Raw genomic sequence first — 24,715 nt, 5'->3', positions numbered from 1 at the left:
ATCAGTCCCCTAGAACTTAGAACTACTTAAACCTAACCAACCTAAGGACATCACACACACCCATGCCCGAGCCAGGATTCGAACCTACGACCGTAGTGGTCGCGCGGTTCCAGACTGTAGCGCCTAGAACCGCTCGGCCACTCCGGCCGGCCCAGTGAAGTCAGCCATCTGTAACTCAACTGTCGCTAGCGCTCCTTGCGGTACGATTCGGCACTAGCGAACTACTCGAGACAAAGCTTGATGTATTGCCGTTCAAAAAATGGTTCAAATGGCTCTGAGCACTATGCGACTTAACTGCTGAGGTCATCAGTCGCCTAGAACTTAGAACTAATTAAACCGAACTAACCTAAGGACATCACACACATCCATGCCCGAGGCAGGATTCGAACCTGCGACCGTAGCAGTCCCGCGGTTCCGGACTGCGCGCCTAGAACCACTAGACCACCGCGGCCGGCGATGTATTGCCGTACAAATTGACACTACAATCACTTCTGTAAGTACTATGAATTAATTCGTATGAATTTTCAAAGTAGTAAAGTTCTTTTTGAAACATCATATATATATATATATATATATATATATATGTGTGTGTGTGTGTGTGTGTGTGTGTGTGTGTGTGTGTCTGTGTGTCCATTTCTTCTCACCCCTGTTTCTGTTTCGTCATCTCCTCCCCTCCCTCCCCTCTGACCATGAGCCGCATTTATTGTTACTGTGAATTCATATATATATATATATATATATACATATATATATATATATGACCATGAGCCGTGTCAGAGGGGGGGGGGGGGGTGACGAAATGGAAAGAGAGGTGGGAAGAGAATGGACATAGAGAGTCGAATGGAGGGGATAGATAGAGACAGGATGTAGAAGTAGACAGACGGAGTGTGGGACGAGAAGGCAAGGCAGAAGAAGAGGAGGAGATGGTGGACAGAGAGAGGGGACAGGAGGAGATGGAGAGAGGAGGTGGAAGAAGATGGAGAGACAGGAGCAAGAGGACATGCATGGACAGAGAAAGGGGCCAGCAGGTCATAGAGAGGGGGGTGGAGGACAAGATGGACAGAGTGAGGGGGGGGGGGGGGGAAGGAGGAGATGAACAAAGAGGATGGAGGAGGAGAAGGGGCAGAACGAGATTAGGAGGGATTCCAATTGCCGTACATATCCATGTAACCATTGTGGCTGGGTACAGCTAGTGGTATTTCAGAGTATTATCGAGAAACATCTAGCGGCGATAAACCACATCATGAGGGAGAGCTTTTGGTAGAGACGAAATGTTCACTGGGGTTTCCAGGCGACTCTGGGCGTCCTTTTGTAGTGGTTATGTCCTTTAGAGGTTGCAGGGTAGGCAACCTGCAACATGGGGTAGGCAACCTGCAACATACGTATTCAATGTGTGATGCTTACAGTCCAGTCATCTGCTCTGCGTGCAGTGGGGTATTACGAGACAGTTAAACCCCCAGCCTCCCTTCTAAACTACCTTTCCACACTTAGAAACACACATTCTTGAGGTTTTCTAGTTGGAAATCACTCTGTCAGTTTACGAGAGTACGTAGTATGCTGGAGACCTGGTTAGCAGACCCTGGTACTTCCTTGAAATCTCGTCGGCCCACTGGCCTAGCCTCGCCGAGAAGCAACACCTTATACTTTGTCTGGAACAACAGGTGTTACCCCTACACGATTGACGCAAAGACAGTGGAACAGCCTGTATCGACGGTGTGCGATATTTTTTCATTCCGTTCAGTGGCGGCCCCCTCGGTCAGGGACCGTGAGCTGGCGGCTACGCAGAGTGCGTAGCCGCGTGGGACCGCGGCCGGCTCCGCTCATCTCGTATTCGCCGGCCGCGCCGGGTCTGGCGAGAGCTGCGTGTGCCGGCCACACACGCGGCGGCCGACTCGAGCGGCAGCCAAAAACGGCGACAGGAGAAGTGTTCACACGCCAGAGTAGCGTCAGGCCAGTGTTTACGCGGAGATCACAAAAGGCACGATGTAGCGACAGATGGCGGTAGTGTAAAAGGGCGGAGGTGATTCACGCGAAAAGGTTTCCCATGTCATTATAGCCGCACGAGGGGAACCAACTGGGTTTGAAGGCGGATGGTAGTTGGAGCTGGACGCGAGCCACATCCCATTTTGGAAAATCGTCAGCCAATTCAATATTCCGATTCCACCCTTTTATCATGCAGCAAAATCCGAGCATCAGGCATAACATTTTAATTTATTAGCCGCGCGGGATTAGCCGAGCGGTCTGGGGCGCTGCAGTCACGGCCTGTGCGGCTGGTCCCGGCGGAGGTTCGAGTGCTCCCTCGGGCATTGGTGTGTGTGTGTTTGTCCTTAGGATAATTTAGGTTAAGTAGTGTGTAAGATTAGGGACTGATGACCTTAGCAGTTAAGTCCCATAAGATTTCACTCACATTGGAACTTCTTTACTACTGACTCTATTCACAACACATCTTGCTGACGGTATCCACATATACCACTGAACGAACTTGAAAAATTGTGACATTGCAGATGTTACAGTTCAAGAGATGCGCCGCTTTACAAATGAGAGTTTGAAACTTCCTGGCAGATTAAAACTGTGTGCCGGACCGCAACTCGAACTCGGGACCTTTGCCTTTCGCGGGCAAGTGCTCTACCAACTCAGCTACCCAAGCACGACTCACGCCGCGTCCTCGCAGCTTTACTTCTGCCAGTATCTCGTGTCCTACCTTCCAAACTTTACAGAAGCTCTCCTGCGAACCTTGCAGAACTAGCACTCCTGGAAGAAAGGATATTGCGGAGACATGGCTTATCTACAGAATGGGGGACGTTTCCAGAATGAGATTTTCACTCTGCAGCGGTGTGTGCGCTGATATGAAACTTCCTGGCAGATTAAAACTGTATGCCGGATCGAGACTCGAACTCGGGACCTTTGCCTTTCGCTGGCAAGTGGTCTACCAGAGTGAAAATCTCGTTCTGGAAACATCCCCCAGGCTGTGGCTAAGCCATATCTCCGCAATATCCTTTCTTTCAGGAATGCTAGTTCTGCAAGGTTCGCAGGAGAGCTTGTGTAAAGTTTGGAAGGTAGGAGACGAGGTACTGGCAGAACTAAAGCTGTGAGGGCGGGGTGTGAGTCGTGCTTGGGTAGCTCAGATGGTAGAGCACTTGCCCGCGAGAGGCAAAGGTCCCGAGTTCGAGTCTCGATCCGGCATACAGTTTTAATCTGCCAGGAAGTTTCATATCAGCGCACACACCGCTGCAGAGTGAAAATCTCATTCTGGAAACGTCCCCCATTCTGTAGATAAGCCATGTCTCCGCAATATCCTTTCTTCCAGGAGTGCTAGTTCTGCAAGGTTCGCAGGAGAGCTTCTGTAAAGTCTGGAAGGTAGGAGACGAGGTACTGGCAGAAGTAAAGCTGTGAGGGCGGGGTGTGAGTCGTGCTTCGGTAGCTCAGATGGTAGAGCACTTGCCCGCGAAAGGCAGAGGTGCCGAGTTCGAGTCTCGATCCGGCATACAGTTTTAATCAGCCAGGAAGCTTCATATCAGCGCACACTCCGCTGCAGAGTGGAAATCTCATTCTGGAAATGAGAGTTTGATTGTTTAAACGCTCGGGGGTGGTGGGGGCTACGGGTGGGATTCGAACCAACAACCTTCAGCATACAAGCCAACTACACTATGGCGCCGCTTGTTTTGTAGTTAATGCTATTTTTAAAGCTCTTATGGATCGTAAGAGATGCTGCAATTTTTTTGTAGATTACTTGACCGTTGTGGAAGTCCTGGCACACCTGGGACGCTAAGGTATAGCACCGCACGTAGGTTTGCCACCCCTGAGGCACCTCAGCTTGTGAGGACGTGGGTGGCGCCCCGACACCTGCAAACCCACGTAACGCACCTGCTGGCTACCTGGCGGGTGACGTCACGCACTGGACATTCCCCAGAGACTGCCTCACCCGCAGCCTTGATGGCGGAGAGAGACTCCGGCACGCGGCGTAGCGAGAGGTGAGACCATCTGCCAGCGGCGTGGAATGCTGCCCCGCTATGTAAACACTGCGCTGCCGTCCACCACGCTCGCCTCACTGCGACACCTGTGCTGACCTGCCAGGCGTCAAGTCCGAGCCGCGTACTGACAAAGGCGGCACGAAGTCACAAGAGCTGAGCGTGCTGACTTTTCCGATGTCACAGCGTGGATCAGCACGTTGGGGAGTCCTTCCGAACGTGTAGAGCAATATCTAGTATGTCAGATATTCTGACTAATGAGATTGCAGAACGCCACCTACGTCACAAGGACGCAATCTCCCTTCGGTGCAGAGCAGTGGGGCGCCATGTTGGTTGGTTGATTTGGGGGAAAAGGACCAGACAGCGAGGTCATCGGTCCCATCAGACAAGGGAAGGAAGTCGGCCGTGCCCTTTCAGAGGAAGCATCCTGGCATTTGTCTGAAGCGATTTAGAGAAATCACGGGAAACCTAAATCAGGTTGGCGAGACGCGGGTTTGAACCGCCGTCCTCCCGAATGCGAGTCCATTGCACCGTGTCGCTATGTGCGCCCTGTTGACTTCCAGTTGAAGACCGTACCCTCCGTTCATTGTGTGATTCGTTGTAATAAAACGTTAAATTAGTGGTTAAGGAATTAACGTAACTTGCGTGTTATGAGAGTGTGCCATTTGAAATCGACGGCATGTTGAGGATCCATTAAAAACGCATCGTTCTCGGTACAATTTGTTTAATTAAAGTTCAGTTAGTAATATAGCTACTATGAAAGCATTCAGGAAGTATTTAAGAAGCAGTGTATGGTCTAGCAACATCCAACGTCGCGATAGCGGAATGAGTAACGCTAGTGATTGTCACCTAAATTTTCAAAATGGTTCAAATGGCTCTGAGCACTATGGGACTTAACATCTGAGGTCATCAGTCCCCTAGAACTCAGAACTACTTAAACCTAACCAACCTAAGGACATCACACACATCCATGCCCGAGGAAGGATTCGAACCTGCGACCGTAGCAGCAGCGCGGTTCCAGACTGAAGCGCCTAGAACCGCTCGACCACAGCGGCCGGCACCTAAATTTTCAAGTGTTGATAGCTCACAGAAGTTAGGAATAGTTATGTCATTCATACGCCATTTTGACTCACAATAAAACTTCGAGGCAGATTAAAACTGTGTGCCGGGCCGAGACTCGAACTCGGGACCTTTGCCTTTCGCCGGCAAGTGCTCTACCAACTGAGCTACCGAAGCACAACTCACCCCCCGTCCTCACAGCTTTACTTCTGCCAGTACCTCGCCTCCTACCTTCCAAACTTTACACAAGCTCTCCTGCGAACCTTCCAGAACCAACACTCCTGAAAGAAAGGATACTGCGGAGACATGGCTTAGCCACAGCCTGGGGGATGTTTCCAGAATGACATTTTCACTCTGCAGCGGAGTGTATGCTGATATGAAACTTCCTGGCAGATTAAAATTGTGTGCCGGATCGAGACTCGAAGGCAAAGGTCCCGAGTTCGAGTCTCGGTCCGGCACACAGTTTTAACCTGCCAGGAAGTTTCATATCAGCATACACTCCGCTGCAGAGTGAAAATCTCAATCTGGAGCCACCATAGTTTATTTCATTCTTTCAGCGCAACGCATTTCGGGCCTACTATTCGCTTTCGGAGGACTACAACAACGTTTTTCGGGCCACGAAATTTTCGTTCAGCGCGTCGGCGAAAGAAATCGCACATTGCTCTTACACTTCAGTTAACGTTGCGTGCTTCCGGTTCCACTACATTGTTCTACATCCACACTTGTTACCCGGAATCCACGTAATAGTTTGTGGCGGAGGGTACTTTCGGCACCACTGTCAATACCCCTCCTTCGTGTTTTAGTCACGTACGTTTCGCTGGAACGATTGTTGGCAAGCCTTTGTTTGACCTCTAATATCTCTGACTTTTACCTTTCTTTGCCTCTGTTCGCAACGAAGCAATACATCATTGGTAGACTGTTGCTGGAGCATTTGCGGTAGCGCGGGATAGCCGCGCGGTCCGAGGCGCCTTGTCACGGTCCGTGCGGCTCCCCCCGTCGGAGGTTCGAGTCCTCCCTCGGGCACGGGTTGTGTGTGTTGTCGTTAGCGTGAGTTAGTTCAAGTTAGATTAAGTAGTGTGTAGGCTTAGGGACCGATGACCTCAGCAGTTTGGTCCCATTAGACCGTACCCCAATTTCCAAATTTGGAGCATTTGCTCTTGCAGTTTCAACTGTAAATAACAACGCGATGCGGATCACCTCTCTAGCAGCGTCGGCCGCAGAACTTTGCCGAGCGCCAGGCGTGACGCTCTCACGCTTTCTCAACGAAACTGTGACGAAATGGGCAGCTCTTCTCTGGATCTTTTCTATTTCCTCTATCAGTCCTGTCTGGTACAGAATGGGGACGGACCGCTAATGTAGTAAGTATTAGTCGAACGAGGGTTTTGTAAGCTACCTACTCTGTGAGTCGACTACATTTGGCGAGGATTACTCCGATGAATCTCAGGCCACCTGCGATTTTTTTCCGACTAATAAACCGTCATTCACATTCGTATTGGTCTCACCAGTTCTCGGACGAATTGCTTTTAAACGAAAAATACTGCAAATATTTCCAGAATGAGGTTTTCACTCTGCAGCGGAGTGTGCGCTGATATGAAACTTCTTGGCAGATTAAAACTGTGTGCCGGACCGAGACTTGAACTGGGGACCTTTCCCTTTCGCGGGCAAGTGCTCTACCAACTGAGCTACCCCCGTCCTCACAGCTTTACTTCTGCCAGTACCTCGTCTCCTACCTTCCAAACTTTACAGAGACGAGGTACTGGCAGAAGTAAAGCTCTGAGGAGGGGGCGTGAGTCGTGCTTGGGTAGCTCAGTTGGTAGAGCACTTGCCCGCGAAAGGGAAAGGTCCCGAGTTCAAGTCTCGGTCCGGCACACAGTTTTAATCTGCCAGGAAGTTTCACTGCAAATATTGTTTCAATGTTCTGAAAAAGCATCGGAATCTTGCGTTAGTTGAGCAGATAAAGTTTCTGCAGCACTCCGCTTTTTAAAAAAGGATACAGGCCACAAAGGTCGACTGCTGTTTCCGATACTAATTTTCTTTTCCCTGTGGAATCCAAATGCTGCAGAACCGCACTCACTCCCTCTATAACAGGTCGCTTTCATCTATCTTGCGGTCATAGTGTGGATCGTGTAAAGGCGCGCTTCGTTACAGGATCATTTAGCAATCGCTAAAGCGTTACGGAGATGACAGATAAACTCCAGTGGAAGACTCTGCAGGAGAGACGCTCAGTAGCTCGGTACGGGCTTTTGTTGAAGTTTCGAGAACATACCTTCACCGAGGAGTCGAGCAGCATATTGCTCCCTCCTACGTATATCTCGCGAAGAGACCGTGAGGATAAAATCAGAGAGATTAGAGCCCACACAGAGGCATACCGACAATCTTTCTTTCCACGAACAATACGAGACTGGAATAGAAGGGAGGGCCGATAGAGGTACTCAGGGTACCCTCCGCCACACACCGTCAGGTGGCTTGCGGAGTATGGATGTAGATGTAGATGTGCCCCGGAAACGCATTGTTGCAAGCGTTACCTGCCAACAGTCCCCCGTGATGTTGCGGAAGATGTGGCCGCAGTTTGTCTGGCCGACAACGCTTGCAGACTCATTCGGCGGGCTGCATTGTGAGCACTGTGCAGTTTCATTAACGACATAAACGCACCTTGAAATTGTTCGGCATACTTTTCACCTGACGTCTTACATCGCGTACTTGTGCCCGCAGTACGAGCGCAGACAATCTCAGCTAACACTTGTTCACTATCAGAGGTTGCCCGCTTACAGACGCGGCCGTTCATACGTCTGACCTCCCTCTCGTGACCTCCCCCCCCCCCCCTCCCTCATACCTTAGGGACGACTTGTCGGCTTCTCTTCCCAGGATTCCTCGCGGCTGGCTCAGCCGGAATCCCTTCAAGAGCGGAGGCGGCCGGTCGCCGACGACGCGGCGCTAGACGCCCCCACGCGGGGTTATCGCGACACAGGGTCAGACAGCTCGTGTACTTTGCAGAGCCGATCACAAAGTTTCAGTTATCACCTCGAGAGAAAAACAAAGTTACGTAACTTAATGTTCGTTTGTTTCCACATACATGTCACTGAAATCCCAGGTCACAGTATCCTAAAACATCGCTGGAGAAGGCAAAGCGAGATCGTGATTGTAATGGGACACCCTCCTCTAGGATAGCCTTTTTTAAATAGAAATAACTGATACCACGAACACTATCGATTCTGGTATAGGTGAACATTCTCGGCTATTTCACTGAAAGAATTTCATTTGATATTGTATACGATGCATTATATTTCAGCCTAATATGTATAAGAAGAAATTAAGTTGTTACAAACAGTACAGTTACAATTATGGTTCTTTCGGATATATTTGAAATTCCGAAATTTCTGGCATACGTAAAATTCGTATTATTAATTGCACAATGTAACGGCAATTGTTAAAACGGCTCAAATGGCTCTGAGCACTATGGGACTCAACGGCTGAGGTCATTAGTCCCCTAGAACTTAGAACTACTTAAACATAGCTAACCTAAGGACATCACAAACATCCATGCCCGTGGCAGGATTCGAACCTGCGACCGTAGCGGTCTTGCGGTTCCAGACTGCAGCGCCTTTAACCGCACGGCCACTTCGGCCGGCCGGGAATTGTTAAATTTATTTCTGGACACATTTATAAAATAATAACTTGAAGATTCTTCTTATCTCAAGAAAGTTTGCAGACTCTTTTGTTTCGTAAATTCTTTCGAATATTGTGAGTGCCGCAGAATGTTAGCAGTAGAGGGCATGCCTCTGATGGAATCACACGTGTTTTTGATTGCCTCTCAGCACTATGGGACTTTACTTCTTAGGACATCAGTCCCCTAGAACTTAGAACTACTTAAACCTAACTAACCTAAGGACAACACACACATCCATGCCCGAGGCAGGATTCGAACCTGTGACCGTAGTGGTCGCTCGGTTCCAGACTGTAGCGCCTAGAACCGCTCGACCACTCCGGCCGGCGTGTTTTTTATTGAATCACTAAAATGTAGACTAGCAATGGCAAGGAAAGCGTTTCTGAAGAAGAGAAATTTGTTAACATCGAGTATAGATTTGAGTGTCAGAAAGTCGTTTCTGCCTGTATATTTGTTCAATTTTCAAATGGTTCAAATGGCTCTGAGCACTATGGGACTTAACTGCTAAGGTCATCAGTCTCCTAGAACTTAGAACTACTTAAACCTAACTAACCTAAGGACATCACACACATCCATATCCAAGGCAGGATTCGAACCTGTTCAGTTTTATTCTCTGTCACGTTTTTCAGTATCACACCATATTTACAATTTCCACTTCCGTCACACCACAAATTACATTATTAGTGTTGTTGTTGTGGTCTTCAGTCCAGAGACTGGTTTGATGCAGCTCTCCATGCTACTATATCCTGTGCAAGCTTCTTCATCTCCCAGTACCTACCGCAAGCTACATCCTTCTGAATCTGCTTAGTGTATTCATCTCTTGGTCTCCCTCTACGATTTTTACCCTCCACGGTGCCCTCCAATACTAAATTTGTGATCCCTCGATGCCTCAGAACATGGCCTACCAACCGATCGCTTCTTCTAATCAAGTTTTGCCACAAACTCCTCTCCAGTTCTATTCAATACCTCCTCATTAGTTATGTGATCTACCCATCTAATCTTCAACATTCTTCTGTAGCAAAACATTTCGAAAGCTTCTATTCTATTTTTGTCCGAACTATTTATCGTCCACGTTTCCCTTCCATACATGGCTACACTCCATACAAATACTTTCAGAAACGACTTCCTGATACTCAAATCTATACTCGATGTTAACAAATTTCTCTTCTTCAGAAACGCTTTCCTTGCCATTGCCAGTCTACATTTTATATCCTCTCTACTTCGTCCATCATCAGTTATTTTGCTCCCCAAATAGCAAAACTCCTTTACTACTTTAAGTGTCTCATTTCCTAATCTAATACCCTCAGCATCACCCTACTTAACTCGACTACATTCCATTATCCCCGTTTTCCTTTTGTTGATGTTCATCTTATATCCTCCTTTCAAGACACTGTCCATTCCGTTCAACTGCTCTTCCAAGTCCTTTGGTGTCTCTGATGGATTAAAATGTCATCAGCGAACCTCAAAGTTTTAATTTCTTCTCCATCGATTTTAATTTCCACTCCGAATTTTTCTTTTGTTTCTTTTACTGCTTGCTCACTATACAGATTGAATAACTTCGGGGAGAGGCTACAGCCCTGTCTCACTACTCCCTTCCCAAGCATTGCTTCCCTTTGATGTGCCTCAACTCTTATAGCTGCCATCTGGTTTCTGTGCTATAGAAGCGGCAGCGGGCGTATTCTACGGCGGACCACAACATATACCGCATTTTTTGAACCCAAATTGGCCGGGGAAGAGAACGTGTTGCGTTACCTACTGGGCGCCCCCGACAGATGTTTCGGCCGGTGCGTCCCGTTGACTCCTCGGCAGGGCGGCTGCGCAGTGTGTCCCCCGCACTGCCAGTTAGCTGGCTGGCTGGCTGCGGCCTCGTAATGTTTCGCCGAAACGCCGAGCCTACGACCCGGGCGAGAGGCGATTTCGCGCGGAGTTACGGCAGCCGCTTTAATTGGCATTCCCAGGGGCGCTCGGGAACGGGCAGGCGGGCAGCGCGTGCGTGTCGCAACGCACGCCATCTCACACGCACACGCACTGCACACGCTCCCCAAGCAGCGGCGTCTTGTGCGCCCTGCGACCCAGGATGCCTGAGCAGCACTCTCTCTTCCTCCACCACCTCCATCTCTGTCTCTCTCTCTCTCTGCTTGGTACACTACTGGCCATTAAAATCGCTACAACAAGAAGAAATACAGAAGATAAACGAGTATTCATTGGACAAATATATTATACTAGAACTGGCATGTGATTACATTTTCACGCAGTTTGGGTGCATAGATCCTGAGAAATCAGTACCCAGAACAACCACCTCTGGCCGTAATAACGGCCTCGATACGCCTGGGTATTGAGTCAAACAGAGCTCGGATGGCGTGTACAGGTACAGCTGCCCATGCAGCTTCAACACGATACCACAGTACATCGAGAATAGTGACTGGTGTATTGTGACGAGCCAGTTGTTCAGCCACCATTGACCCGACGTTTCCAATTGGTGAGAGATCTGGAGAATGTGCTGGCCAGGGCAGCAGTCGAACATTTTCTGTATACAGAAAGGCCCGCACAGGACCTGCTACATGCGGTCGTGCATTATCCTGCTGAAATATAGGGTTTCGCAGGGATCGAATGAAGGGTAGAGCCACTGAAATGTAACGTCCACTGTTCAAAGTGCCGTCAATGCGAACAAGTGGTGACCGAGACGCGTAACCAATGGCACCCCATACCATCACGCCGGGTGATACGCCAGTATGGCGATGACGAATACACGCTTCCAATGTGCGTTCACCGCGATGTTTCCAAACACGGATGCGACCATCCTGATGCTGTAAACAGAACCTGATTCATCCGAAAAAATGACGTTTTGCCATTCGTGCACCCACGTTCGTCGTCGAGTACACCATTGCAGGCGCTCCTGTCTGTGATGCAGCGTCGAGGGTAACCGCAGCCACGGTCTCCGAGCTGATAGTCCGTGCTGCTGCAAACGTCGTCGAACTGTTGGTGCAGATAGTTGTCGTCTTGCAAACGTCCCCATCTGTTGACTCGGGGATCGAGGCGTGGCTGCGCGATCCGTTACAGCCGTGCGGATAAGATGCCTGTCATCTCGACGGCTAGTAATACGAGGCCGTTGGGATCCAGCACGGCGTTCCGTATTACCCTCCTGAACCCACCGATTCCATATTCTTCTAACAGTCATTGGATCTCGACCGACGCGAGCGGCAATGTCGCGATACGATAAACCGCAACCGCGATAGGCTACAATCCGACCTTTATGAAAGTCGGAAACGTAATGGTACACATTTCTCCTCCTTACACGAGGCATCACAACAACGTTTCACCAGACAACGCCGGTCAACTGCTGTTTGTGTATGAGAAATCGGTTGGAAACTTTCCTCATGTCAGCACGTTGTAGGTGTCGCCACCGGCGCCGACCTTGTGTGAATGGTCTGAAAAGCTAATTATTTCCACATCACGGCATCTCCTTTCTGTCGGTTAGATTTTGCGTCTGTAGCACGTCATCTTCGTGGTGTAGCAATTTTAATGGCCTGTAGTGTACTAGAAAGACGCTTCATACATTGCACGTCAAATTCGTTCAAATTTGACGTTTTCTGTTTTCTACTCCGTAATTTATTTTGAACTTTCCTGAAGATTTTGGTATATAATACATAAAAATTAGACAATTGTGAGACTTTCAAATGATATTTTGAATGTTGACGTGTGACTGTCAAATTTCGTGGCTACGCATATACTGCCACAGTTGGGCAGCCATATCTTCGGAGCTATACAGTCTAGAAGGCTGTGAATTGCTTTGTTTTGTGCCTAGTGCTACGTCTTAGAAGTTGGCATTACGAATAAACAAATCAGTTCTCTTTCCTGATACTAGTTGTCGTTGAAAGTAGCGAGATTATCGGACAAAGTAATCGATGAATTACACGAATATTATGGGGAGGCCGTTAGAGATAACTGTGAGAATTTAGAGAAGATGAAAAGAGCTGTTAGAGCACTTTCTTTCATCGAATATCAACCTATGAAAAGCCACGTCATGCTGTGACAGCAGTTAAAATTTTTAAATTCGTTCGACAATTTTGTGAAACACTGAAATTGAAACTTTTGTTGCCCCTGGCATCAGTTAGACGCGCAACTTGCAACTGGGACGGGTGACAGTTTCCGCCGTTAGTACCACAGATCGGTCCCCGTTTACGCACTTTTCAGGTTAGAAGTTCAGCGAGGTGGGGTATGCTGGACTAGCTACACCTGCTCTGGATGTAGCGTTGGTTCCTGATAGGCATTGCCGCGATGAACCTGGACAGACTTTATGCCTGCGCTCCCCACAGATATTTCAGGTTCGCGGCTGAGTACTTGAAAGAGCAGGGACCAGTACGCGGCGTGCTTTTAATATCGCGCCTCGCCTTAATCGCTTGTTGTTTCGGTTGTTGCTGGTGCTGCCGTTGTTCCCATGCCTGTCTCCGACGTGCAGGGCACGCACCGCCCGTTAACCTTCGGCCGCACGCAGCCGCCACATATCACGCTCGCGTCCTACGCACTCGTTACGCACGCTAATGAAGACGTGCTTGCGGCATCACAAAGTTTACTCTTACCAGAGTTCACAACATCGACAATGGCTGCAATTATGATCTCCCACAAAGAGAGGTAGGGTCGACTGTTCAAAAATGGTTCAAATGGCTCTGAGCACTATGGGACTCAACTGCTGAGGTCATTAGTCCCCTAGAACTTAGAACTAGTTAAACCTAACTAACCTAAGGACATCACAAACATCCATGCCCGAGGCAGGATTCGAACCTGCGACCGTAGCGGTCTTGCCGTTCCAGACTGCAGCGCCTTTAACCGCACGGCCACTTCGGCCGGCGGTCGACTGTAAAAGACCACCTGTGCTGAGGTGTAGGTCAGAGCCCTAGCTACCACACCCTGCCCTCGCTTACGGGTGATCGAGAAACACAGAATTTCAGAGTGTCTTGGGATCCACAGCAGGATTGAAACAGCGTTAATTACGAAACTGTGCGGTAGCCTAATGGCTGAGTTATTTGGCACCACATCTTAAAGGTTGTGGGTTCAAATTATGCATCCTACTTTGTTTTTTGTATTATGAGGTTTGTTTCCACCAGGAACAACGTTGAGATCCAAGATCGGAGGAAGGGCAGCATCGATCGTAAATTTGTTGCAGATTGATTGTAGCTACTGTATAGCTATCTTCAGTTCAATTATACCCAAGTCATAATGACTCATCACACAGGGCAACATTATTGAACTGGTAGAAGCCGACCTCGGGGAAGATCAGTTTGGATTCCGTAGAAATATTGGAACACGTGAGGCAATGCTGACCCTACGACTTATCTTAGAAGAAAGATTAAGGAAAGCCAAACGTACGTTTCTAGCGTTTCTAGACTTACAGAAAGCTTTTGACAATGTTGACTGGAATACTCTCTTCCAAATTCTGAAGGTGGCAGGGGTAAAATACAGGGAGCGAAAGGCTATTTACAATTTGTACACAAACCAGATGGCAGTTATAAGAGTCGAGGGGTACAAAGGGAAGCAGTGGTTGGGAAGGGAGTGAGACAGGGTTGTAGCTTATCCCCAATGATATTCAATCAGTATATTGAGCAAGCAGTAAAGGAAACGAAAGAAAAATTCGGAGTAGGTATTAAAATCCATGGAGAAGGTATAAAAACTTTGAGGTTCACCGATGACATTGTAATTCTGTCAGAGACAACAAAGGACCTGGAAGAGCAGTTGAACGGAATGGACAGTGTCTTGAAAGGAGGGTATAAAATGAACATCAACAAAAGCAAAACGAGGATAATGGAATGTAGTCGAATTAAGTCGGGTGATGCTGAGGGAATTAGATTAGGAAATGAGACACTTAAAGTAGTAAAGGAGTTTTGCTATTCGGGGAGCAAAATAACTGATGATGGTCGAAGTAGAGAGGATATAAAATGTAGACTGGCAATGCCAAGGAAAGCGTTTCTGACGAAGAGAAATTTGTGAACATCGAGTTTAGATTTAAGTGTCAGGAAGTCGTTTCTGAAAGTATTTGTATGGAGTGTAGCCATGGATGGAAGTGAAACATGGACGATAAATAGTTTGGAGAAGAAGAGAATAGAAGCTTTCGAAATATGGTGCTGCAGAAGACGGCTGGTCCCCGCTGAGGTTCGAGTCCTCCCTGGGGCATGGGTGTGTGTGTTTGTACTTAGGATAATTTAGGTTAAATACTGTGTAAGCTTAGGGACTGATGACCTTAGTAGTTAAGTTCCATAAGATTTCACACACATTTGAACATTTTTGAATCATCAATGCGGCTGGAATAAACCTTTCAGATATCCCCATGCAAGAAAATGCAAAGAGTTCAAGACGGGGGACGTGAGAAGCCACGGTATTGGAGAACCACGACTTACACGCATGTTGTCGAAGATTCGTGCTACGTATTCCAGAGCAGCCACGTGAAAGCGGGTCATCATGCATCTAACACACACGCGTCCTTTCACCATAAGGAGTGCCATCGAAAACGTAGGCTTAGTCATTAAGAGTGTTGTAACATTGGCATGACTGCACACACTTCGTATCGGGGAAACCATTTGTTTCCTAAGCTATGTTTGTTAGGATTATTTGCTTGTTTCATTGCCCTCTACTTGCCTGTTCCGTTTCTCATTATAACATTAAAAAAAACCGTGTATAATAGAACAGTGTAGATGATTCTGAGATCGACATATAAAAATGTCGTTCTGAAGCTACAGCCTCCGATTTCCTTATGCGGTCTTACGTAGGTGTCTATATCCGGATAGCTTTCAATACGACACTCCGATCTTTGACCGCAGAGAGCAAACACCCGCCCCACAGATATGACGTGTGTGTTCATTAGCCATCGGCCATCTCCGTTAACGACCGCCGCATTTTAATTACGGAATATCTCTGACATTTCGGTTCCGCGCATCGTAAATCAGTTGAACTGTCCAGCGAGACGATGAATAATTTCCCGTGTTCGCATCCGCTCTCCAACGTCCTCATTTTAATTCCTTTTATTATTTTCTTGCTTTTTTTATTATTATTATTTATCACTGGCGCCGCCATTTTGCGCGGGCAGCGTTGCTTGACGATCGCCGGGAATAAATGACTATCACGAAAAAATAACAGAAACGGATAATGGAGGGGTGATATATGTCGCTGATGCGCAAAACCGTAATACCATTCTCCCTCTCTGATAATATTTATCCGTGGAGAGATTTTACGAGTAATGAGGAAATGCGTGAGTAGCATATTACACTTGCTTTTATACGACCGACTGAATAGTTACTGTTCAATTGTATTTTCCAGTCTGACATTTTACCTACGAGAAAGTTGGTTTGTAGCTCTAGATAATATTTATTAAACAACTGTTCATTTTTTTTTTTTATAAAAATGGCTTAGAAAATTGAGTGACAAACACTCTCAAAATCCGCCGGCCGCGGTGGTCTAGTGGTTCTAGGCGCTCAGTCCGGAACCGCGCGACTGCTACGGTCGCAGGTTCGAATCCTGCCTCGGGCATGGATGTGTGTGATGTCGTTAGGTTAGTTAGGTTTAATTAGTTCTAAGTTCTAGGGGACTGATGACCACAGATGTTTAGTCCCATAGTGCTCAGAGCCATTTTGAACTCTCAAAATCCCAAACAAAACAGTAACTGATTCTAATTGTACTGTTCTAGGATTTGATGTCTGTGCTATATCTGGTAAAATCTCTTTAGGTTCCGCCTACAACGAGGTTGTAAATCAAATAAGTGATTTTGAAACAAAAAGCTATTAGGAATGAGTAAATACAACCTATACTTGCGTAGGCCACGTAATAATAATAATAATAATAATTCGTTTGTGAATTCGTTTGTTTTCCCTCCTTTTCCGAAGACGAGGACAATTAACAAAGACAGTTGTAGCGCGCTATTCAGACAGACAGCCTCCACGCGTTTGTCTACTTGTTCATCAGTAGTTAACTTTGGCAACTGTAATCCATCATTACCTCCAAGCTTACGAGGTTTATAAGAAATCACTAACATACAGTCGGACGCTACATGCGACAAAAGATAAATAACGAAGAGGGGCTAATCGTTAAAATCTATTCAGTGCCTCCTGTACATTGTTAATCTATATCGAGATTTTGATCGCAGGCTCCTGTCTTGCACCATGTACGATAAATTCGTTCATAATATCTCTCATCCCAAATTAGAACAAGCCAGTTTACGTAGCCATAAAAAAACAAATGTTTCAAAGGGACAGAAATAAAAGTATAAAGGGAATATACTCGCATATTACCAAACAGCTTACGTCAGTCAATCCTCGTTGCAAGCTGTCTATTTAATAGGTTGTACGGGCAACAAAAATTTGATTTTCAGCGTTTCGTATAATTATCGACCGAATTAAAAAATTTAAAATGCTATCATAACCTACTTATTAAGAAGTATACACTTATCTTGAACGTTTAACCCAGAAGACAAGTTTTACAGTCACAAATCGTGTCTATATCTTGAGGCAGTGTAGCGCAAAGCGTTAGCAACTTACAGCAGACTTTACACATAATTTTGGAATATTTTTTTCTCGCTGACATTCCCCACAAAATGATGAAAGGAAAAATTAGTTTACCGCTTCAACATTTTCGCTGTTTGTGCGGTTAAACTTATTACTACTACCTCTATCCGCAACACGGTTCAAATGGCTCTGAGCACTATGGGACTTAACAGCTGAGGTCATCAGTGCCCTAGAACTTAGAACTACTTAAACCTAACTAACCTAAGGACATCACACACATCCACGTCCGAGGCAGAAATCGAACCCGCGACCGTAGCAGCAGCGCGGTTCCAGACTGTAGCGCCTAGAACCGCTCGGCCACACCGGACGGCGAACCTCGCAGAACTAGCACTCCTGGAAGAAAGGATACTGCGGAGACATGGCTTAGCCACGGCCTGGACGATGTTTCCAGAATGAGATTTTCACTCTGCAGCGGAGTCTGCGCTGATATGAAACTTCCTGGCAGATTGAAACTGTGTGCCGGACCGAGACTTGAACGCGGGAACTTTGCCTTCGAGTCTCGATCCGGCACAGGGCAGGCAGTTTCATATCAGCGCACACTCCGCTAGAGAGTGAAAATGTCATTCTGTTCACATTTGATGTTTGTTCTGCGCGCCGGTGAAGTTTCGAACCGTTCTGACTGATGGCAGAGCCGTAGTACGGCGTCAACATAGCGTCTACATACGGCTCACGTTACATGCAGCGTGGTGTTATTGAATACTTGTGTGCAGAAAAAAAAAACTGTGTTGGACATCCATAAAAGTTTGTGTGCAGTGTATGGCGATGCTGCAGTTGACAGGTGTTGGGCTATGGCAAAAGAAAGTTACAGCCTCAGGAAATGCAGAAGCAGAGCTCCATGATCAGCCACGCTTATGTTGGATATAATTGCCTCATCCACCCTTCCGTCCAGACCTGACACCCTCGGACTTCCATCTCTTTGGGGCGCTTAAAGATTCTCTACAGGGAACACGCACAGTCAGTCATGCAGTAAATGGAAATGCCATGTGACTAGGACCTCCCGTCGGGTAGACCGTTCGCCTGGTGCAAGTCTTTCGAGTTGACGCCACTTCGGCGACTTGCGTGTCGATGGGGGTGAAATGATGATTAGGACAACACAACAGCCAGTCCCTGAGCGGAGAAAATCTCCGACCCAGCCGGGAATCGAACCCGTCGCGCTGACCACTCAGGTGCGGATAGTCGTGCAGTGACCGAGTGTCTCTGCTACGCCTACAGGACCAGAGCTTTTACCAGCAGGGAATACATGCTCTTTCCACAACGCTGGCGTACGGCCATAGAACGTGATGGAGACTACGTAGAAAAACAGGGCATGGACAAGACATGTTGATGTTTAATGTCAGCAAGTGGTGGTGGTGGTTAGTGTTTAACGTCCCGTCGACAACGAGGTCATTAGAGACGGAGCGCAAGCTCGGGTTAGGGAAGGATTGGGAAGGAAATCGGCCGTGCCCTTTCAAAGGAACCATCCCGGCATTTGCCTGAAACGATTTAGGGAAATCACGGAAAACCTAAATCAGGATGGCCGGAGACGGGATTGAACCGTCGTCCTCCCGAGTGCGAGTCCAGTGTGCTAGCCACTGCGCCACCTCGCTCGGTACTAATGTCACCAAATTCTGACTCTTAACAATAAATACGTTCAGAGAAAAAAAAATGTAGGGCATTACTTATTGAATGACCCTCGTATTTTCGATAGCGGTATTCAGTTAAATTCTGATGATGGCTTTGAAGTGAAAACGTACCGTCAGAGATTAAAAATGTAAACTCACCGCCTGCTATAGCCCCGCTCGGCTGTTGCGCAGGAAGGAACCGGAACGAAAACAGCGTAAGGTCGGCGGTGCTTGGCACACTAGCAGCTGTTGGCGGGGCCAGTAATATGTAGTGTACCGCTAAGGCGGGGTCGCTAGCACTCAGTCGATTAATGCGGAATCACGTAACCGCAGCCGCTATCCGAACGCCATCTCGGCCAGCCTTTATAGGTCTCCGCGTCCGTGCTCGCCGATTCGCCTCTCACGCGGCGTCGATATCCGCGCGTTCGTGGCCCGCGCACCGTATATCCCACTACTTTTAATGGCCCGGACGTACGCGACAGATAAAAACCGCGGAGGGGAAAAAATACACGCAGAGTATTTTCGACGAGGCGGATCGCTATCATGAAAATTTTTGTCCGCGATTGTAGTTGTAAATAATACGCAGCTTAGCCAAGTACTGCAAAGGTAATAAAAAACAAATTGCAGCTGAGTCTGTAATGTTACACCCAACCTCACATAAAAAAACATTGGGTCTTAATCTAGCTGCCTTTAAAAATAGATTATAATATTCCTTTCTTTATTTGCCAGTAATCCCTCACACGCGGTTCTTTAAAGAACGTATAAGAACAGCTCCCTTTTAACAGCTTTTTCACACATCTCAATGTTTATGACGTCATATCTGCTGAAGTATGGCTCATAGAGTCATATGATATTCCAGGAACATTCAGTGGTATATGTGGATCTTGTCTGAAAAACGTGTTGCAGACAGCCGGCCGGTGTGGCCGTGCGGTTCTAGGCGCTTCAGTCCGGAACCGCGCGACCGCTACGGCCGCAGGTTCGAATCCTGCCTCGGGCATGGATGTGTGTGGTGTCCTTAGGTTAGTTAGGTTTAAGTAGTTCTAAGTTCTAGGGGACTGATGACCTCAGTAGTTAAGTCCCACAGTGCTTACAGTCATTTGAACCATTTGACCCATATTAAGACAAACGCGACAACAAACTGCCATAAAGATATTGGAATACTCCCCTGTTTGCACTATTTGGTACGGGTCCCACATACTTGAGCAAAATTCTAAGATGGGTCGCATGATCGTTTCATAATGACTACACTGTACTTTAAGCACTGACTACGTTTTCCCAGTGTCTTGCCAATGGCCTATGAACGGATGTCTTTCACATACGATTTCCGATTCATATACCTACAAATTGCTACTTCCTGTTATTTACAAAAAGATTCGCATTAAGCTGGTTGTCTATACATACAGGAAGAACTCTTCCATGTTAAATGGCTGAGCAATATCGTAAAATATTGAAACTGTATTTCTAACCAGAACTCAAACTCAACCCTCTTACTTACTGAGCTTAACCCTCATCTTGCCGCTAATATTTTTTAAAAAATAATTCTTCATTACAGTGGCTATATGAAGGAAATTTGTAATTTAATATGGCGCCATATCCTTTTTGTATAACGTATGTTTTTGCTGTAAATTTTCAACTCGATTTGTTCATAATCTGAACTGCAAGTCGTTACAGGGGATTCAGCTGCCCATAGCCATGGTTATTATGCAGTCTGCGATGCCCTCAAATACTAAGCACAAGATTTCCATATTTTAATAAATGGTTCAAATGGCTCTGAGCACTACAGGACTTAACTTCTGAGGTCATCAGTCCCCTAGACTTAGAACTACTAAAATCTAACTAACCTAAGGACATCACACACATCCATGCCCGAGGCAGGATTTGCGCGGTTCCAGACTGTAGCGCCTAGAACCACTCGGACACTCAGGCCGGCTTTCCATATTCTCTCGCTCACTACAAGCACACCATTAACGCTACAGAAAAAATAATACATCATTTTTGTGGGAAATTTAAAGTAGTTAAATTTTGTACAGAGATACGTTGTTGGTAAGGGCTGTAGCTTCCGAGTTATTTAAGAGAAACATGTACAAAAGTGGCCGTCACACACGTTTATCTTGAATAACTCGAAAGCTGTGGCCTCCAGCAAAAACGCACGCTTGTACAAATTTTTACTACATTAAATTTACTACAAAAAGGTGCTATTCATTTTATTTTATTTATTTTTTTTTTTTTTTTTTAAGACTGATTGTTTGTGCATAGCGTGAAAGAGAATATGAAATTCTCACGTGTGGTTTTTGAAGGTGTTGCTGGTAGCATGTATGCTATCGGTAGGGGCAGCTAATTTACCGTACATGAAAGTAATTTGTAATTTAATATGTCAGCTTGTTGTTGTTGTGTAACATGTGTTTTTGCTCTAAATTTTCCACTCGGTTTGTTCACGATGAGAACTCATGTAGCATCTGCACGCAGAAGCAAGAACGGTAGAAATCGGCTGCGATTTAGTACCGCCGGAAGTGTGGGTCGTACGTCTCGTAGTGCATACTTGCGGTAAGGAAAAACCGCGATTAAGATATCTGTGTCTACCCTCCCCGCGGCTACGCGATTGCTGAACCCAATAATCCTCTGGCCCGCCAACACAGGCACGGCGGATTAATCGCAGGCGGCGGGGGTCGCGGAAACGTAATCTCTGCGCCGCCAGAGATCGATAGTCGTTAGCGCGGCGAGCGCAATCATCATCGCTGGTTTACGGCCGCTTCCTGCCAGCCTGATTGAAACCCCGCCCACGGCGCGCCAGAGATTATCATTGTCGCAGCGCGCGAATGGGCGCAGCATCTCTGGCCTCGCCGCAGTTGCCTCCGAATAGGCCGTAACTGCCTACCGGGGGGGGGGGGGGGGGGGGGGGCGTCCGTTGTTGTGGTCGGTAAGGTGGGGTGAGGGGTGGGGGGCGTTGTTGTCCGAAACGGTAATGAAGCGCTCGATTTCCTGAATTATGCATCTGCTACCACTAACCCACATCACATCCCCTCTGTAGTCTACTAACAGCATTCTGCACCGCATCTCGTACATGCGTTGGCAGTACGTTAGCCCCGCGTGCTAATTGTCTCCTAGTATGGTTATATGCGCACAAAATTTCACTGAAATTACTTCAGGGTTTGTATAGCAAGGCTAAAGTCCACACACGTTCATACACTTTCAGCTAAAACGTAAATCTATATGTATATAAAAGAAAGTCGTGTTAGTTACACTATTTTTAACTCAAGAACGGTTGGACCGATTTGGCTGAAAATTGGTGGAGAGGTAGCTTAGAACCAGGAGACGGACACAGGATACTTTTTACCCCGTTCGACCGCTATAAAACGTGGTATAACAAAATTGCATCTGGTATGGAACAACAAAACGCAAATGTCAGCTAAACGACGGCTGGACAGATTTGGCTGAAAATTGATGGAGAGGTAGCTTAGAACCAGGAGGCGGTGACACATTCTCTTCGATCAAGGGTAAGGCCCGATTATGTATCTCCTCATTCATTTCAAGATCTTGATTTCTGGAACTGACACGAATTTGATGTAAAATATCTTCTGACATATTATCCTTGCATTGCTTAATGATACATCTGCTGAAGATTTCTCTGAGCAGTTGCTCACTATCGGTAATGGTCGAAGAATCGAGCGGATTGATTTCATTTCCTCATCGAAAGACGAACTTATCAACAAAGTATTCGCAAACATCATTACTAACTACAAAAGTAACGAATGGTTGAGTGAGTGAGCAATTTTGGTGGCTAAGAATAAAGATGTAGATGACCCAAACTACATAATTCAGAATGAGATCATTGGTAAAATGCATTCATTCAAATCTACTGACTGTGTAACAAATGAAGATGAAGCCACCAACTATCCAACAGAATTTTTAAATTCCTTGGATGTGCCTGGCTTACCACCGCACAACTTACGCCTAATGGTTGGCTCCCTGGTAATCGTGCTTCGAAACATAAACCAACCAAAACTGTGCAACGGTACGCATTTGGTGGTAAGTAAATTGATGAACAATGTTATTTACGCGACGATACTCAAAGGAAAATTCGAAGGTGAGGAAGTTCTCATTCCGAGGATCCCTTTGACCCCAACCGATATGCCGTTTGAGTTTATAAGACTCCAATTTCCGGTCCGTCTTGCATTCGCCACGACCATTAACAAATCACAAGGCCAATCCTTGGAAGTTTGTGGTTTAAATCTGGAATATCCATGTTTTTCACACGGTCAGTTATATGTGGCATGTTCACGGGTCGGAAGACCATCTGCGTTGTTTGTTCTTGCGCCTGATAATAAAACAAAAAAATGTCGTGTAACACAAGGTACTTAATTGAAGAGTGGAAGCTTTGCACCAAAAAAACGTAAATAATAAAGAATCATTTAAATACTTAATTTTTTATTTGTATTTCCTAATAAAAAAATTGAACTTAACATCCAAAATCTGATTATTTATTGTCTTTAAGGCGGAACAGAGTTCGCCGGGTCAGCTAGTAATCTATATAAATAAAAATGTAAATGTTCATTTGTCCAGAAACGTGCATCTACGAAAGGTACTGATCGATTGCTTTGAAATTTTGACACAACATTGCAGTCTAGTACAGTTGTGTTTTCAGGACACCTATTTCTTTTATATATTTCTACGTTTCTACTCATACAGAAACTGTAAATGTTCCTGATCGCAAATCTCCGAAAGTTTTTACCCGAATGCTTTGAAATTTTGACAAAATGTTGCGTTGGAGTATGCGTGTGTTTTTATATACCTAGACCTTGCCTAGTACGGCGGTCCGGGTCTCCCGCATCGTTTCCCTACGCTCCGTCACGCAGTATGGGACTTCATCATAACCATCGTCATCATTATATATATATATATATATATATATATATATATATATAATTTCTTATAAATTTAATAATTGGGAAACATCTGTTACAAAAAAATCTAAAAGTTACACACACACACACACACACACACACACACACACACACACACACACATATATATATATATATATATATATATATCTATATATGTGTGTGTGTGTGTGTGTGTGTGTGTGTAACTTTTAGATTTTTTTGTAACAGATGTTTCCCAACTATTAAATTTATAAGAAATTATATATATATATATATATATATATATATATATATATATATATATATATAGAAGGGGGCCATCATGGTCAAAGAAGAACGTCAGCATAACCTTTCTGATTTAAAAATTGTGAAACATTTGTTACAAAGAATATATATATATATATATATATATATATATATATATATATGTGTGTGTGTAACTTTTAGATTCTTTGTAACAAATGTTTCACAATTTTTAAATTTATAAAAAATTGTGTATATAATGATGATGATGATGATGATGTTGAAGTCCCATACTCCGTGACGGAGCGTAGGGAAACGATGCGGGAGACGCGCACCGCCGTACTAGGCAAGGTCTAGGTATATAAAAACACACGCATACTCCAACGCAACATTGTGCAGTCCGTCTTCAGGCCACGAGTGGCCTGCCGGGACGATCCGACCGCCGTGTCATCCTCAGGGAAGGATGCGGATAGGAGGGGCGTGTGGTCAGCACACCTCTCTCCCGGTCGTTATGATGGAATTCTTGACCGAAGCCGCTACTATTCGGTCGAGTAGCTCCTCAGTTGTCATCACGAGGCTGAGTGCACCCCGAAAAATGGCAACAGCGCATGGCCGCCCGGATGGTCACCCATCCAAGTGTCGACCACGTCCGACAGCGCTTAACTTCGGTGATCTCACGGGAACCGGTGTATCCACTGCGGCAAGGCCGTTCCGGACTGTACGGAGGGTGGCCTAGAACCTCCCATTT

The 24,715-nt window shown here is 46.3% G+C and overlaps 1 protein-coding gene and 1 pseudogene across 1 annotated transcript in view; both read right to left on the bottom strand.

Moving 5' to 3' along the window:
- LOC124553582 (basement membrane-specific heparan sulfate proteoglycan core protein) overlaps nt 1–24,715 on the bottom strand; it is a 799,417-nt gene that overhangs the window by 606,543 nt on the left and 168,159 nt on the right. The window lies entirely within an intron of this gene.
- Nucleotides 24,564–24,681, bottom strand: LOC124554322 (annotated as a pseudogene).

Source organism: Schistocerca americana, chromosome 11 (assembly GCF_021461395.2).
Source record: "Schistocerca americana isolate TAMUIC-IGC-003095 chromosome 11, iqSchAmer2.1, whole genome shotgun sequence".
In the NCBI taxonomy this organism is placed as follows: Eukaryota; Metazoa; Arthropoda; class Insecta; order Orthoptera; family Acrididae; genus Schistocerca; species Schistocerca americana.
Note: the sequence above shows the minus strand (reverse complement) of the source record. Positions and strands in the feature narration are given on the sequence as shown.